The 14525-nt window shown below is 48.2% G+C and overlaps 1 protein-coding gene across 2 annotated transcripts in view; it reads left to right on the top strand.

The window, feature by feature from the left end:
• Positions 1–14525, top strand: part of TTC7A (tetratricopeptide repeat domain 7A) — a 235259-nt gene that overhangs the window by 43085 nt on the left and 177649 nt on the right. The window lies entirely within an intron of this gene.

The raw sequence follows: 14525 nt of genomic DNA, 5'->3' as shown, positions 1-14525 counted from the left end.
AAGTGTTCTGAGTTGACTCCACTGCCTCTTAACATTAGCTGGAAGTTTCCCAGAGCCAGAAATGGAACACTTTCTATTACTTTTTGTGCTTGCTTTTGAGATAAAGCAGAAAAAAAAGGATGTTCTTTATTTACATGTATAAACCTTCCCTAAAATCCCTTTATTCATCCCCGGCAATGCTGCTTCTTACAGCTGATTTGGTCCACCAAATATACCAGGTAGCACGGACCTTTTTTTCCCTTGGCCCTGTGTTCACTTCATTCATGCTAGAGATGAAACTCCTGGTATCCAAACCGAATACATTCTATGCCTGTGTAACAAAGCTCAGAAATGTCACCTCCCATCTTATCTGCAATTTGAATCCCTAAAGGCAGTTTGACCTTGGAGAGCCCGAGTGTACAGAGCAGATGGTGAGGGTGGAAGATACAGGGGCTTGTCCTCTTCTTTTTACTGGTGAGAGGCAAACTCATGGTTGTGAGTGTGCTTTTGAACAGAATAGAATTAGACTTACACAGTTTTAAGCATAAATGTAATGAAAACCTTTTAGCTCTGTGGCTCCTAACTTTATAAAATAATGCTGTCCAATGAATGGCTTGGCAAAGGAGAAGGGTTTGGTTTGGTTTGTTTTGTAGAGTTTATTTTGTGGTTGTTAGGTTTTTGGGGTGGGGTTTTTTGGTGTATTTAGTGACACCAAGCCCAGTGATGATATAACAGCTGAATAACCATCATGAATATTTTCTTGAGGGCTAGTGAACTATGACAGCTGAGGGACAACTGGGGGCAGGATTACCTGCTCCATTGGTTCCTGCCAAATCATGATCATGCACTTAAAATAGCAGACCTGACTGTCTCTTTAACTGCTCTGCGAGGCAAAGCTATGTGTTTGGGACCTGCAAAGATGCACTAGGGGATGTTTCTAGTGGGAAATAGACCACCTTTGTCAGTTGCTTCTTGAATAAATAGTTACAAAGTGAGTTGCTGGAGGCAGGGTAGAGAACTTGTTTCTTCTTCTTCTCAATACTAAGTCTTGTTTCCAAACCTTCAAGGGGGATGCAAATTTTGGGAAAACAACTTCGTAAATGTAGATTATTGGCAAGAAATGTTTAACTTTGTTACCCAAGACAGTATCCATAAACAAACTTCATTACTTTTTCCCTCTCTTGTGTAGGGTTATTGGACTGTTTTGCTTGGGGGGACAAGTCTGTCTTGTTTTCATTGATGTTTTCAGAATTAGTTCTGCAACAGTATGTTAAAATACAGCTGGTGAGATATAAAATATACCTATAAGGTCGTATTTGATAACTGTTATCAATGTGCTGTTTTGCTGAGACATCTGAATGGGTTACCAGTAACTTGTGATCTGTTGCTTACCAGCAATGAGACAGATGCCACGCAGTTCACAAGGCAGTAAGCTATCACTTGCTGTGCTTCTGGTCTGAAGTAGAGCAAGTTGTGGTATGCCTGTAAGAAGAGGTTGGGAGTGGCTAGACTGTGGTATTTCCTCCCAGTCCTGCTTGCTTCCCGTTTTCACATCAGACTTGCAGTCAACCCTAAATATTTTCTTTGTATGTGTTAGTGAGGGGAACCCTCAAGATCTGTGTAGAGATCATCAGTAACTTAGGTGAAAAGCCTTTTCCACATGAATGGGACCCTGCCATTGTGCGGAATTCATTCATTTTGTTGGCAGTACAGGCAAAACAGCTAGAATGGAGATGCAGAGTTTACAGGCTAAATATTTCCTGTTTCTTTGCAGTAGATACCTCAAACCACTGCATGATTTCAAAGACTTGTTGTCAGTCTTACACACATAGCATTTGTTTTTCTCTCTTAATGCTAGTATTGAATCACAGCAATTACATTATTACAGTACACTGGGTAAAACATGCTGCTGTTCTGTATAGTTGGGTTGCAGTGGATCTGGCAATTATGTCTATTATGAAAAGACACAAGTTGAACATTAGAATGCCCATGAATTAGGGGGCAGGCAGCAGGCACTCATTAAAGATTTTAATTGCATTATTTTTCTTCTTTGAAAAAAAAAGCAGGGAGAACCATGTTTCAAAGTGAGCAATTAAAGGATACTTCATAGCTAATTACTGTGAGAAGGGGCTGCTATGTGGAATATGCTCTTTGTAATTCATGTGATTGCTTGATATTTACTAAGAAGCACATCTTTGTACTGGCATAAAATTAATGTTCTACAGTGTGACTTGCATGTATGGTGACTTCTGAGGTTATGGCTGCTCAGATTTGCTGTGGCTCTTTTCAACACGTAACAAACATCCCATAAATAAGCTTCAGTAATTGGGGTTGTGCTGTACAGCATCCTCCATAGATAGGTGGCATATCTAGTTTGCAGGTAAGAGCCCAGAGAGTGGTGGTGAATGGTGCCACATCCAGCTGGCAGCCAGGCACTAGTGGTGTCCCCCAGGGATCAGGGCTGGGCCCCATCCTGTTCAATATCTTTACTGATGATCTGGATGAGGGCGATTGAATCCATCATCAGTAAATTTGCAGATGACACCAAGCTGGGGGCAGGAGTTGATCTGTTAGAGGGTAGGAGAGCTCTGCAGAGGGACCTTGACAGGTTGGACAGATGGGCAGAGTCCAAGGGCATGAGACTGAATGCATCTAAGTGCCGGATTCTACACACTGGCCACAACAACCCCATGCAGTGCTACAGGCTGGGGTCAGAGTGGCTGAAGAGCGGCCAGGTAGAAAAGGACCTGGGGGTACTGGTTGATAGTAGGCTAAACATGAGCCAGCAGTATGCTCAGGTGGCCAAGAAGGCCAGTGGCATCCTGGCCTGTATCAGGAACAGTGTGGCCAGCAGGAGCAGGGAGGTCATTGTGCCCCTGTACTCAGCACTGGTTAGGCCACACCTTGAGTCCTGTGTCCAGTTCTAGGCCCCTCAGTTTAAGAAGGACATTGAGACTCTTGAATGTGTCCAGAGAAGGGCAACGAGGCTGGGGAGAGGCCTTTAGCACAGCCCTGTGAGGAGAGGCTGAGGGAGCTGGGGTTGCTTAGCCTGGAGAAGAGGAGGCTCAGGGGATACCATATTGCTGTCTACAACTACCTGAAGGGAGGTTGTAGCTAGGTGGGGGTTGGTCTCTTCTCTTCTCCCAGGCAACCAGCACCAGAACAAGAGGACACAGTCTCAAACTGCACCAGGGGAGGTTTAGGCTGGATGTGAGGAAGAAGTTCTTCATAGAAAGAGTGATTGGCCATTGGAATGTGCTGCCCAGGGAGCTGGTGGAGTCACCATCACTGGAAGTGTTTAGGAAGAGCCTGGATGGGGTACTTGGTGCCATGGTTTAGTTGATTAGATGGTGTTGGGTGATAGGTTGGACTCGATGATCTCGAAGGTCTTTTCCAACCTGGTTAATTCTATTCTGTTCTATGGATAGGAAGGCACAAGCTGTCTGTTCCTCATCTGGGTCATTAGTTAAAGTGCACATCCCCAGAAAGATCTCTTCCCTGCTGTCAGAGACAGCATGGGTCTGAAAGTCTGTCCTGGTTTGAGGCCAGGCAGATCCTCTCTTGCCCCTGAGAGGGGCAAAAGAATGGCATTCACACAAATGGATTTCAATAGTGATGGAAAGTTTAAATGGAAGCAGTAAGTGTTGTACAGAAACTACCAAGCATAATGACAAACGAATCCCAAAGCATACAGAATCCCCTACAGCACACAACCAAAAGCCTCCCAACACTTCCTTTCTCTCCACCTGAGGATACCCAAAACCCCCAGGGCTCCTTCTTCCCCCACTACTGCTAGGCTAGGCTCAGGCTGGCCAGGTCTGAGACTATTCCCCCGCTTCTCCTCACATTAGGCCTATTCATGTCTAAGAAGCCTTGAGATACTCCCCCACCATTACCCAACAGGGAGCATCTCCCATGGGAGCAGAAAGGGAAGAAAGAGGGAGAGGAGGACTTTGCAGATGGGTTTCTAGGGTGCAGGATTTATGGGTAGAAATAATCTGTCTCCTGTGTCCACCTGCTGGGTTGGACCCTCTGGACACTGGAGGTGTAGCTTATGTGGCAGCAACATGAGGCACCCAGCCTCAACCGCCACAAAGGCTGTTGCAGTTGTATTGCTGTGATTTAGAGCCAGACCTAAAAAGCCCTGAACCCCAGACAGTTCTGTGCCTGGCCAGGTTGAGCACCTGAGTTGGGCTTCAATGGTAGTGCATGAGGCATCACAATGACTGAGTGCTGGGCTGGCTCGATGGGACCAGTCTGTGCTGGATGTGTGTGGCCTGCAGGTTGGCTGTTCCCCTGGACTGCAGAAAGGGGAGGGCTGAAGGCGCTTGCTATCCTGTGTGCTGCTTGCTCTGGGCTGACTACATGATGTGTCTTATCTCCCCAAGTAAGCTGGATGTTATGTCTGAGCCATCTGTATGCACATCTGATTGTGTAATTGTGAGAGACTAAATCTTGTCTCTCTTGCTGTGACTCAACAAAGATAAAATCACCTTTGCTGCTTGCCCAGACAATAGCTGATGTGTATTGGGCAGAGCCACTGAAACGACTCTCGGGAAGGTGCATAGATAACGATTGCTCACCAGAGTGCAGCTACCCTGGAAATAATGGGCAGAGGCCACTGCTATCCATACTCTCTGGAATATGCATATTCACCACCTGGACTCATACCTAAAAGCTGTATAAAAGATCTGAGCAACTACTGGCTTGGGAGAAGGAAAAGACCTGGACAATGCAGCTCTGAAGTAAAACAAAGAAAATACTAGGAGAGGAAAGGACAGAGACATTGCCATGTAGCCTGGAAGAAACAGACCAGGAGGAACCCTCTCTCAGTGTCCTAAGTTCCACCTGTTGCAACTCATGGAGCTGAAGAGGCTGCTCAGAGAACGGGTTGGACTTGGACTTTGGGATCTCTCCTTTCCCTCTGCCAGTGGAGGACAGCACAGCCAACAAGGATGACCTCTCCTCCATGCCAAAGCTGCAGCAGCCTTCCTCCACAGACCCAAACTGTTTTGGGGGGTGAGGGGTGTGGTAACATAATTCCTTTCCTCTTCTCTCTCCCTCTTCTCTATTTTCTCTCTCTCTCTCCTTCTGATCCACCCACTTTATTCTGTTAATAAATAGCCTCAGGGCTGTTGATATTTTGGCCTCATTTGTGCCTCTAATTCCATGGGAATATTCAAAAGAACTGAGTCTCTTTCCCTCTTTGGATTGAGACAGTAATGCATCCCAAAATAAGCAGAGGTGGTGCATCTGTGTGTTTCTCTGTTACCTAAGGAATACCCCAAATAAAGGGACATTGTATATTTTTGCTCTGTGTAGTGCAAGTTACACTGATTCCCGATGGTGACACTCCTCTTGGTAGCACTAGTGACCTTCTCCATCCCACACAACAGCCTTGAACAGAGAATCTCTTCTTTTAGTGGTATGACTCACCATCTCTCTCCATCCTTCTTGTGTGCCATGAGTTATGTCTGTGTGACAGTGGAAACAGGTTAAAGGGAAGAGTCATGCTTGGGGTGTTGAAAATGTATTTGTAGCTACAGTTTGTTGCTGCTTATAGTGGAGGATGAGGAAGTAATGCAGTGAGACAGTTTAGGAATTGCTGCTTATACACCATTTGGAGCTTAGTGGTCTACAAATAACCCTTTTCTATTTGTGTTCAGGAAAATTAATGATCTGAAACAACAACAAAAAAAGATACTGAAAAAAATGTTGATGCAAAGGTTTTAGAACTCATGCATTCTAAAATGCAAAACTGAATATCACAGGTTTGAAGGGACCTTTGAAGATCATCCAGTCTGATACCCCCACTCCTTGCCAGAGCAGGTCCAGCTAGAGCAGGTTGCACAGAATAGTGTTAAGGTGAGCTTTGAATGACTCCAGAGTAGGAGATTCCACCATCTCTGTGCACAGCTTGTTCCAGTGCTCCACTGCCCTCAGCATAAAGAAGTTTCTCCTCGTTGTGTACATTTCAGTAAGTAAAGTCCTCCATCCTCCAGAGTCAGTGTATGCTGTGTTGCAATTACTTCACAACTTGTCCGGCAGCTGTCAGGATTTCTCACTGCCTGTAAGAGTCTACTCCTGGTGTGACTCAACAAAGATAAAATCACTTGCTGCTTGCCCAGACAGTACCAATCCTGGATGCAAATCACCTTGCGATTGCTTCGTGATAACACTGGACTGCAGCTGGCCTATAACAATGACCCAAGGACCCAGCCATCACGCCTTCAAGACAGCTATCAGATACCCCCAGGAAGGGAGGGTGATGAGTCAATGGACTCTCCAGCTGTCTCCTGATGTGTAATGGGTGTGTGGACAGGTTAGATGGAGAAGGGAAGGCGGAGGCCCTCCCCCCCCCCTCCATCTAGACCCCTGCCTAAACACACAGGATTGCACAGAAAGACTTCCTGGGGAATGATACCTGGATACTTCTGATTTCCTGGCTCCTGAATTCCTGAGGGACAATGCTCGGACACATACCTAAGGACTAAAAACTGTATAAAAGACTTGACCACTACTGGCTCAGGGGGAAGAAAACCGCAGAGGAAGAAAACCGCAATGGAGGGAAGAAAAACGCAGAGAGAAAAACGCTGAAGGAGGACCATGCCGCTGAGAAGGAAGGAAGCAGACTGAACCCTCTCTCCATGTCCTCTACTCATGGAGCTGACCCACGCTGCCCAGAGGGACCTCATCTGTTCTCCAGCCAAAGCCTCAGCACCCTTTCTCTACAGACCCAGGCTGCCCAGAGGGATCACATCGCATCTCCAGCCAAAGCCTCAGCACAAACCCAGCACCTCATGCAGCACCTCTCCTCCACAGACTCAAACTGTCTTGGGGTGGGTGAGGGGTGTGGTAATATGATTCCTTTCCTCTTCTCTCTCTCTCTTCTCTCTTTCCCTCTCTATCTTCTCCCTCTCCCCTTCTTATTTCCATTTTCTCTATGTAATAAATAGTCTAGCTGTTGATATTTTGGCCTCGTTTGTGCCGATTAATTTCACAGCACGGGAATATTCAAAAGAACTAGTCTCCTTCCCTCTCTGGACCGAGACACTGCCAAACTGAGGTTTACAAAAACATAAACAAAGGTTGTAATGGGTTGGGGCAGATCCCCTCCCCACCACAGGCAGAAATAACGACTCAGGCAAACGGATTGCAAAAAGTAATGGAAAGTTTAAATAGGAAAACAATAACAAACAACAATGAAAGTTTTACAGAGACCCACAAGCACCATGACAAAGAGAGAGATCCCAGAACATACCCAAGAACATCCCATCCCCACCTGGGGGTACACCCAAACCCCCCCCCAGGGCTCTTTCCTCCCCCCCAACCCAGCCTTGGGCCTGGGCAGGCCCAAGGGAGGCAGCTCACACCATTTTACCTAGGCAGCAGCCGGGGACGAAAGAGGAAGTGAAGACCCCGCATGGCCTTTTTATAGGGGAGCAGGGCATTATGGGAATGGAATACCTGGTCCCTGTGACCACCCCCTGGGCTGGGCACACCCCTTGGGACCTCCCAGGTGTGGCCTGCGCAGTGGCATCTGGGCCAGCACCCAGCCTAAACCACTACAGACCACCCCTTATTCCATACCATAATCCCTGCACCCAGAACATATCATCAAATTAGGACTCTTCTTATGACATATCTAGCAACAGTCCATGTCTTCTTCTGGGCGTCCTTCCACACAGTCTCTCATTCAGGCTCAAGCATCAGTCCATTCCAGTTGTTCTTCCTCATATGATGGAACCTCCCAGCGACGCAGTCCTTCTCCTGCAGTGTGAATTCCTTGTGGACTCCTTGGGACATCCTGGTCACCTGGAAACACCTCACAACTTCTCAGCCAAGCCTTTATCTGCATTTACAGTTACTCAGCGGCTTTTTCCACCCCTGGGGCAAGCCGGTCGGAGCAATCAGGCTCCACGACCGCTTTTTCCATCCCTCCAGGGAACCACGACCGACCGCTTCTGGCCAGTCCAAAGCTACACCAATGCACATCGCAGGCACATCGCCCCCCCACGGGGCGTTCACATACCGAGGCATCACCGCATCCGGTTCACAGCCCTCCCCCGGAGGGGGCGGCTGCAGCACAGCTCGCTGAGAAGAGAGGAGGCGGAGCCAGGTGTTCGGCGCCATTTTCGGAACACGTCCGAAAACACCAGGGAAAGATTTACAGCTGCCGCCGCCGCCTGAACGCAGCCCGGCTCGGGCGGTGCCGCCGCCGCCGCTTGAACGCGGCCCGGCCCGGCCCCCGCCGTCTCTATCGCCGCGATGCAGAGTCCGAGTCACCTCCAGCAGTCGCTTGCCCGCTCGCCGCGGGTGTCCGCTCCCGCAGCGGCCGCGGGCCGACCACGCTCTGCTTGCCGCTGCCCCTCCTCCGCTCCCTGCCGCTCCGCAGAGAACGAGGAGAAGGCAGGTCTCGCCTTCTTAGGCTACTCGAGCATTCTTAAGCCACCCTGGGCAGAAAGTCACAGAAAGAGCCACCCCTCGCTGTTCCCAAGGAACAGGAGGGCCTTCCATGCCATCAGCCACGCACCAGCTATCCTTCTGCAGCCCACAGGAGTTCACACAGTCGCCCCGGCAACAAAACCTGAGCCCCAACTTTCCAAACCCAAACCGACGCCCAGAACTAAATTTAAACTCTCCATCTTTTGCAATCCGAGCTGCAGTTGGCCCCACGTTGGCGCCAAAATGTAATGGGTTGGGGCAGATCCCCTCCCCACCACAGGCAGAAATAACGACTCAGGCAAACGGATTGCAAAAGTGATGGAAAGTTTAAATAGGAAAAACAATAACAAACAACAATGAAAGTTTTACAGAGACCCACAAGCACCATGACAAAGAGAGAGATCCCAGAACATACCCAAGAACATCCCATCCCCACCTGGGGGTACACCCAAACCCCCCCAGGGCTCTTTCCTCCCCCCCCCAACCCAGCCTTGGGCCTGAGCAGGCCCAAGGGAGGCGGCTCACGCCATTTTACCTAGGCAGCAGCAGGGGACGAAAGAGGAAGTGAAGACCACGCATGGCCTTTTTATAGGGGAGCAGGGCATTATGGGAATGGAATACCTGGTCCCTGTGAGCACCCCCTGGGCTGGGCACACCCCTTGGGACCTCCCAGGTGTGGCCTGCGCAGTGGCATCTGGGCCAGCACCCAGCCTAAACCACCACAAAGGTAAAGCCAAAAAATAAAATTGACTGATGGTGACATGGATCCCAGCAACCCTCCTTCTGCAGGAGACAGACCACAGAAACCTGTCACTTTCCCTCACTGAGTTTCAGGAAATAGTGATTCATAGAATCATAGAATCAACAAGGTTGGAAAAGACCTCAGAGATCATCAAGTCCAACCTGTCACCCAACACCTCATGACTACTAAACCATGGCACCAAGTGCCAATCCCCTTTTGAACACCTCCAGGGACGGTGACTCCAGCACCTCCCTGGGCAGCACATTCCAATGGCAAATTACTCTTTTTGTGAAGAACATTCCCTCCTCTGTCCTCTGATTGAACACTGCAGCAGTAAGTGATGCTTGGAGCCTTAGAATACAGAATAGAATAGAATAGAATACAGAATTAACCATGTTGGAAAATTCCTTCGAGATCACAGAGTCCAACCTTATCACCCAACACCATCTAGTCAACTAAACCATGGCATTAAGTGCCTCCTCCAGTCTCTTTGTAAACACTTCCAGTGTGTTACTGTGTTAGAAACACTCTGTGTTCTTGCTACTCTTCAGTCAGTTGTGAGATTTGCACCTTTGGGTTTTGAGTTTGTTGGGTTTTCTTCATATATGGAGAAAGTTCTTCACAGAGAGAGTTAGCCATTGGAATGTGCTGCCCAGGGAGGTGGTGGAGTCGCCATCCCTGGAGATGTTCTAGAGGGGACTGGACATGGCACTTGCTGCCATGGTTTAGTCATGAGGTCTGTGGTGACAGGTTGAACTTGATGATCTTTGAGGTCTTTTCCAACCTTATTGATTCTATGATACATATCTATACATATATATGATAATGTGAGAGTTTCTTGATTTGGGGGGGTTTCTGTTTATTTGTTTTGGCATGGGGGTTTTTTGTTTGTTTTAGTGTATAGAATTAGGAATATTTTCAGTGTTAAAAATATTGTTGGGGTAGAGCTGACAGTTTGCTCAGTGGCACCTTTCATGTGTGTGAGTACAGAGACCCGTCTGGTGGACGTGGGGAGGCCCGTGGATGTAGTCTATCTGGACTTCAGCAAGGCCTTTGACACCGTCCCCCACAGCAAACTGCTGGCTAAGCTGTCAGCTCGTGGCTTGGACCACAACACTCTGTGCTGGGTTAGGAACTGGCTGGAGGGCCGAGCCCAGAGAGTGGTGGTGAATGGTGCCACATCCGGCTGGCGGCCAGTCACCAGTGGCGTCCCCCAGGGATCAGTGCTGGGCCCCATCCTCTTTAACATCTTCATTGATGATCTGGATGAGGGGGTTGAGTCAGTCATCAGCAAGTTTGCAGATGACACCAAGTTGGGAACAGATGTTAGTCAGTTAGAGGGTAGAAAGGCTCTGCAGAGGGACCTTGACCGACTGGACAGATGGGCAGAGTCCAATGGGATGGCATTTAATAAGTCTAAGTGCCGGGTGCTGCACTTTGGCCACGGCAACCCCATGCAGAGCTACAGGCTGGGGTCAGAGTGGCTGGAGAGCTGCCAAACAGAGAGGGACCTGGGGGTGCTGATTGACACCCGCCTAAACATGAGCCAGCAGTGTGCCCAGGTGGCCAAGAGGGCCAATGGCATCCTGGCCTGTATTAGGAATAGTGTGGCCAGCAGGAGCAGGGAGGTCATTGTGCCCCTGGACTCTGCATTGGTTAGGCCACACCTTGAGTCCTGTGTCCAGTTCTGGGCCCCTCAGTTTAGGAAGGACATCGAGACACTTGAACGTGTCCAGAGAAGGGCAACAAGGCTGGGGAGAGGCCTTGAGCACAGCCCTGTGAGGAGAGGCTGAGGGAGCTGGGGTTGCTTAGCCTGGAGAAGAGAAGGATCAGAGGTGACCTCATTGCCCTCTACAACTACCTGAAAGGTGGTTGTAGACAGGAGGGGGTTGGTCTCTTCTCCCAGGCAACCAGCACCAGAACAAGGGGACACAGTCTCAAGCTGTGCCAGGGGAGGTTTAGACTCGAGGTGAGGAAAAAGTTCTTCACTGAGCGAGTCATTCGTCATTGGAATGGGCTGCCCAGGGAGGGGGTGGAGTTGCCGTCCCTGGAGGTGTTCAAGGGGAGATTGGATGTGGCACTTGGTGCCATGGTCTAGTTCTAAGGTCTGTTGGAACAGGTTGGACTTGATGATCCTTGGGGTCTCTTCCAACCTTAGTTACTGTGATACTGTGATACTGTAATAGATTGCAGACATTCTATGGCTTTGAGATTTGAAAGCTTGAACAAAATTGTATTATTAACTGATTTTGCTCAGTAAAAATTTTTATCTCATGGAATTATAGAATCAATAAGGTTGGAAAAGACGTCAAAGATCATCAAGTCCAACCTGTCACCCAAGACCTTGTGACTACTAAACCATGGCTTCACATGCCATATCCAACCCCTTTTTGAACATGTCCAGGGATGGTGACTCCACCACCTCCCTGGGCAGCACATTCCAATGGCTATCAGCTCCCTCTGTGAAGAACTTTCTACTCACCTCCAGCCTAAGCTTCCCCTTGCGGAGCTTGAGACTGTGTCCTCTTGTTCTGGTGCTGGTTGCCTGGGAGAAGAGACCAACCCCCACCTGGCTACAACCTCCCTTCAGGGAGTTGTAGACAGCAATAAGGTATCCCCTGAGCCTCCTCCTCTCCAGGCTAAACAACCCCAGCTCCCTCAGCCTCTCCTCACAGGGCTGTGCTCAAGGCCTCTCGCCAGCCTCATTGCCCTTCTCTGGACATGTTCAAGAGTCTCAATGTCCTTCTTAAACTGAGGGGCCCAGAACTGGACACAGGACTCAAGGGGTGGCCTAACCAGTGCTGAGTACAGTGGCACAATGACCTCCCTGCTTCTGCTGGCCACACTGTTTCTGATAAAGGCCAGGATGCCATTGGCCTTCTTGGCCACCTGGGCACACTGCTGGCTCATGTTCAGCCTACTGTCCACCAGTACCCCGAGATCCCTTTCTGCCTGGCCGCTCTCCAGCCACTCCGACCGCAGCCTGCAACACTGCATGGGGTTATTGTGACCAAAGTGTAACTCTCATCTCCCCCCAGGGTTCTTCTGTGTTACTTTGCCCTCACTTTCTGTGAGGCAGGTTAACTTATTTATGGATGTATAAAGTGTGTCTCAAGCTGTGCCAGGGGAGGTTTTGGCTAGATGTTAGGAAGCAGTTCTTCACAGAAGGAGAGATTGGCCATTGGAATGTGCTGCCCAGGGAGGTGGTGGAGTCACCATCACTGGAAGTGTTAAAAGGAGACTGGATGAGGCACTTAGTGCCATGATTTAGTTGATTAGATGGTGTTGGGTGATAGGTTGGATTCAGTGATCTCAAAGGTCTTTTCCAACCTGGTTAATTCTGTATTCTGTAAATAAGCAGGTTTATGACCTTGTTGGAAAGAAGTATTAGTCATGCCTATGTTGTTTTTAACTGCTGTCTGATTAGGTAAAGTATGTACAGTATGAATACAATTTTAGAATGTTGCATCCTTGTAATGTCTCACATTCTTGCTTATTGCAGGATTTGGACATGGTCTTCCCTCTAGTACCAGTATCTGTTAGCAGGCAGTAATGGGAGCTCATCAGTTGTGATTAATTTTCTATCTGCAGTAAGGAATCAAGTTAAAAAACCTAGCTCGGCACTAAATGGATACCCCATGGTGGGTACTCTAATAGTAGGCTGATGATGAAATTGCAGAGAATGGGAGCACTCTCAGTAGCTATTTTCTACAATCATCATAACAATGTAATTGGTGCAGAAAAATTTGTTCACGTTGTTGTATCTATATGTAGGAGGGTTCGCTTGGAAATCAGGATCGTTCTGTATATGCTTTAACTCTCTTAAAGCAGCTGTCTCAGAGTTGTTTTACATGTGCCTTTAACTCCATTTTTCCTTTTAAAGTAGCACTCTTGGTGAAATCCACACAGAGCTGAAACTTTAATTCTGTTTTTTAAATTTTTTTTATTTATTTAATTGTACCAACAAAGGTGGACATCTATGCTTCTGGTTACAAATTCTCTTTTCCAAATGGGCTCCCTTTTCTCATGCAACAACCCCATGCAGTGCTACAGGCTGGGGTCAGAGTGGCTGGAGAGCAGCCAGGCAGAAAGGGACCTGGGGGTACTGGTTGACAGTAGGCTGAACATGAGCCAGCAGTGTGCCCAGGTGGCCAAGAAGGCCAATGGCATCCTGGCCTGCATCAGCAACAGTGTGGCAGCAGGAGCAGGGAAGTCGTTGTGCCCCTGTACTCAGCACTGGTTAGGCCACCCCTTGAGTCCTGTGTCCAGTTCTGGGCCCCTCAGTTTAGGAAAGATGTTGAGTTTCTGGAAGGTGTCCAGAGAAGGGCAACAAAGCTGGGGAGGGGTTTGGAGCACAGCCCTGTGAGGAGAGGCTGAGGGAGCTGGGGTTGCTTAGCCTGGAGAAGAGGAGGCTCAGGGGAGACCTTCTTGCTGTCTACAACTCTCTGAAGGGAGGTTGTAGCCAGGTGGGGGTTGGTCTCTTCTCCCAGGCAACCAGCACCAGAACAAGAGGACGTAGTCTCAAGCTGTGCCAGGGGAGGTTTAGGCTGGATGTTAGGAAGAAGTTCTTCCCAGAAAGAGAGATTGGCCATTGGAATGTGCAGGGAGGTGGTGGAGTCAGCATCACTGGAGGTGTTTAGGAAGAGACTGGATGGGGTGCTTGGTGCCATGGTTTGGTTGATTAGATGGTGTTGGGTGATAGGTTGGACTTGATGATCTCAAAGATCTTTTCTAACCTGGTGAATTCCAATTCTAATGGGCTCCCTTTTCTCATGCTGAACTCTTCTGAACAGGTTTTTTATATCTCAAATTACTTCTTTTGCTGTAACATGAACAAGAATACTTTTGTGGCTTTAAGAATTGGTGAAAGTATATTTGTGCAAACAGTAGGCTGAGTCTGACCTGTCAGTTTACCTTTAACTGCAGTCACTGTTGAGCTCTTGCTTGTGATTGTGTTAGCTGTCAGTAATTGTGTTTGCTGTCTCAGCTGGAGGCTGTGATGAAGAGTGCTTGGAACTGGGGCTTTACACAGATAATATTATGATACAAGAGCTGCAGCTCAAATGTAATGAAATATGTGTGGGCTTTAAGGACTGTGTATTGTGGAAATTTTTATTACACTTAATTCCTGCATTTAACCTTTTTAAGGGGAAAAAATTTTCCTGCAATTAGAAAAGAAATAGATGTAAGGTTATAGTAGTAAGTATTGTAAAATAAATCTCCTAACCTTCCTGCTTCTGGGAGGGAATGTTTTGTTTGCCTTAGCCCCAGGTGAAACACCTGCTAATCTTCTTAATTTCAGATCTTTTGCATGTCTAGACTTGAATGTCAGATGTTGCACCCCTTTCAGCTGAGGAGC

This window comes from Dryobates pubescens, chromosome 6 (genome assembly GCF_014839835.1).
Source record: "Dryobates pubescens isolate bDryPub1 chromosome 6, bDryPub1.pri, whole genome shotgun sequence".
In the NCBI taxonomy this organism is placed as follows: domain Eukaryota; kingdom Metazoa; phylum Chordata; class Aves; order Piciformes; family Picidae; genus Dryobates; species Dryobates pubescens.
This window is presented reverse-complemented; position numbering and strand designations above follow the sequence as displayed.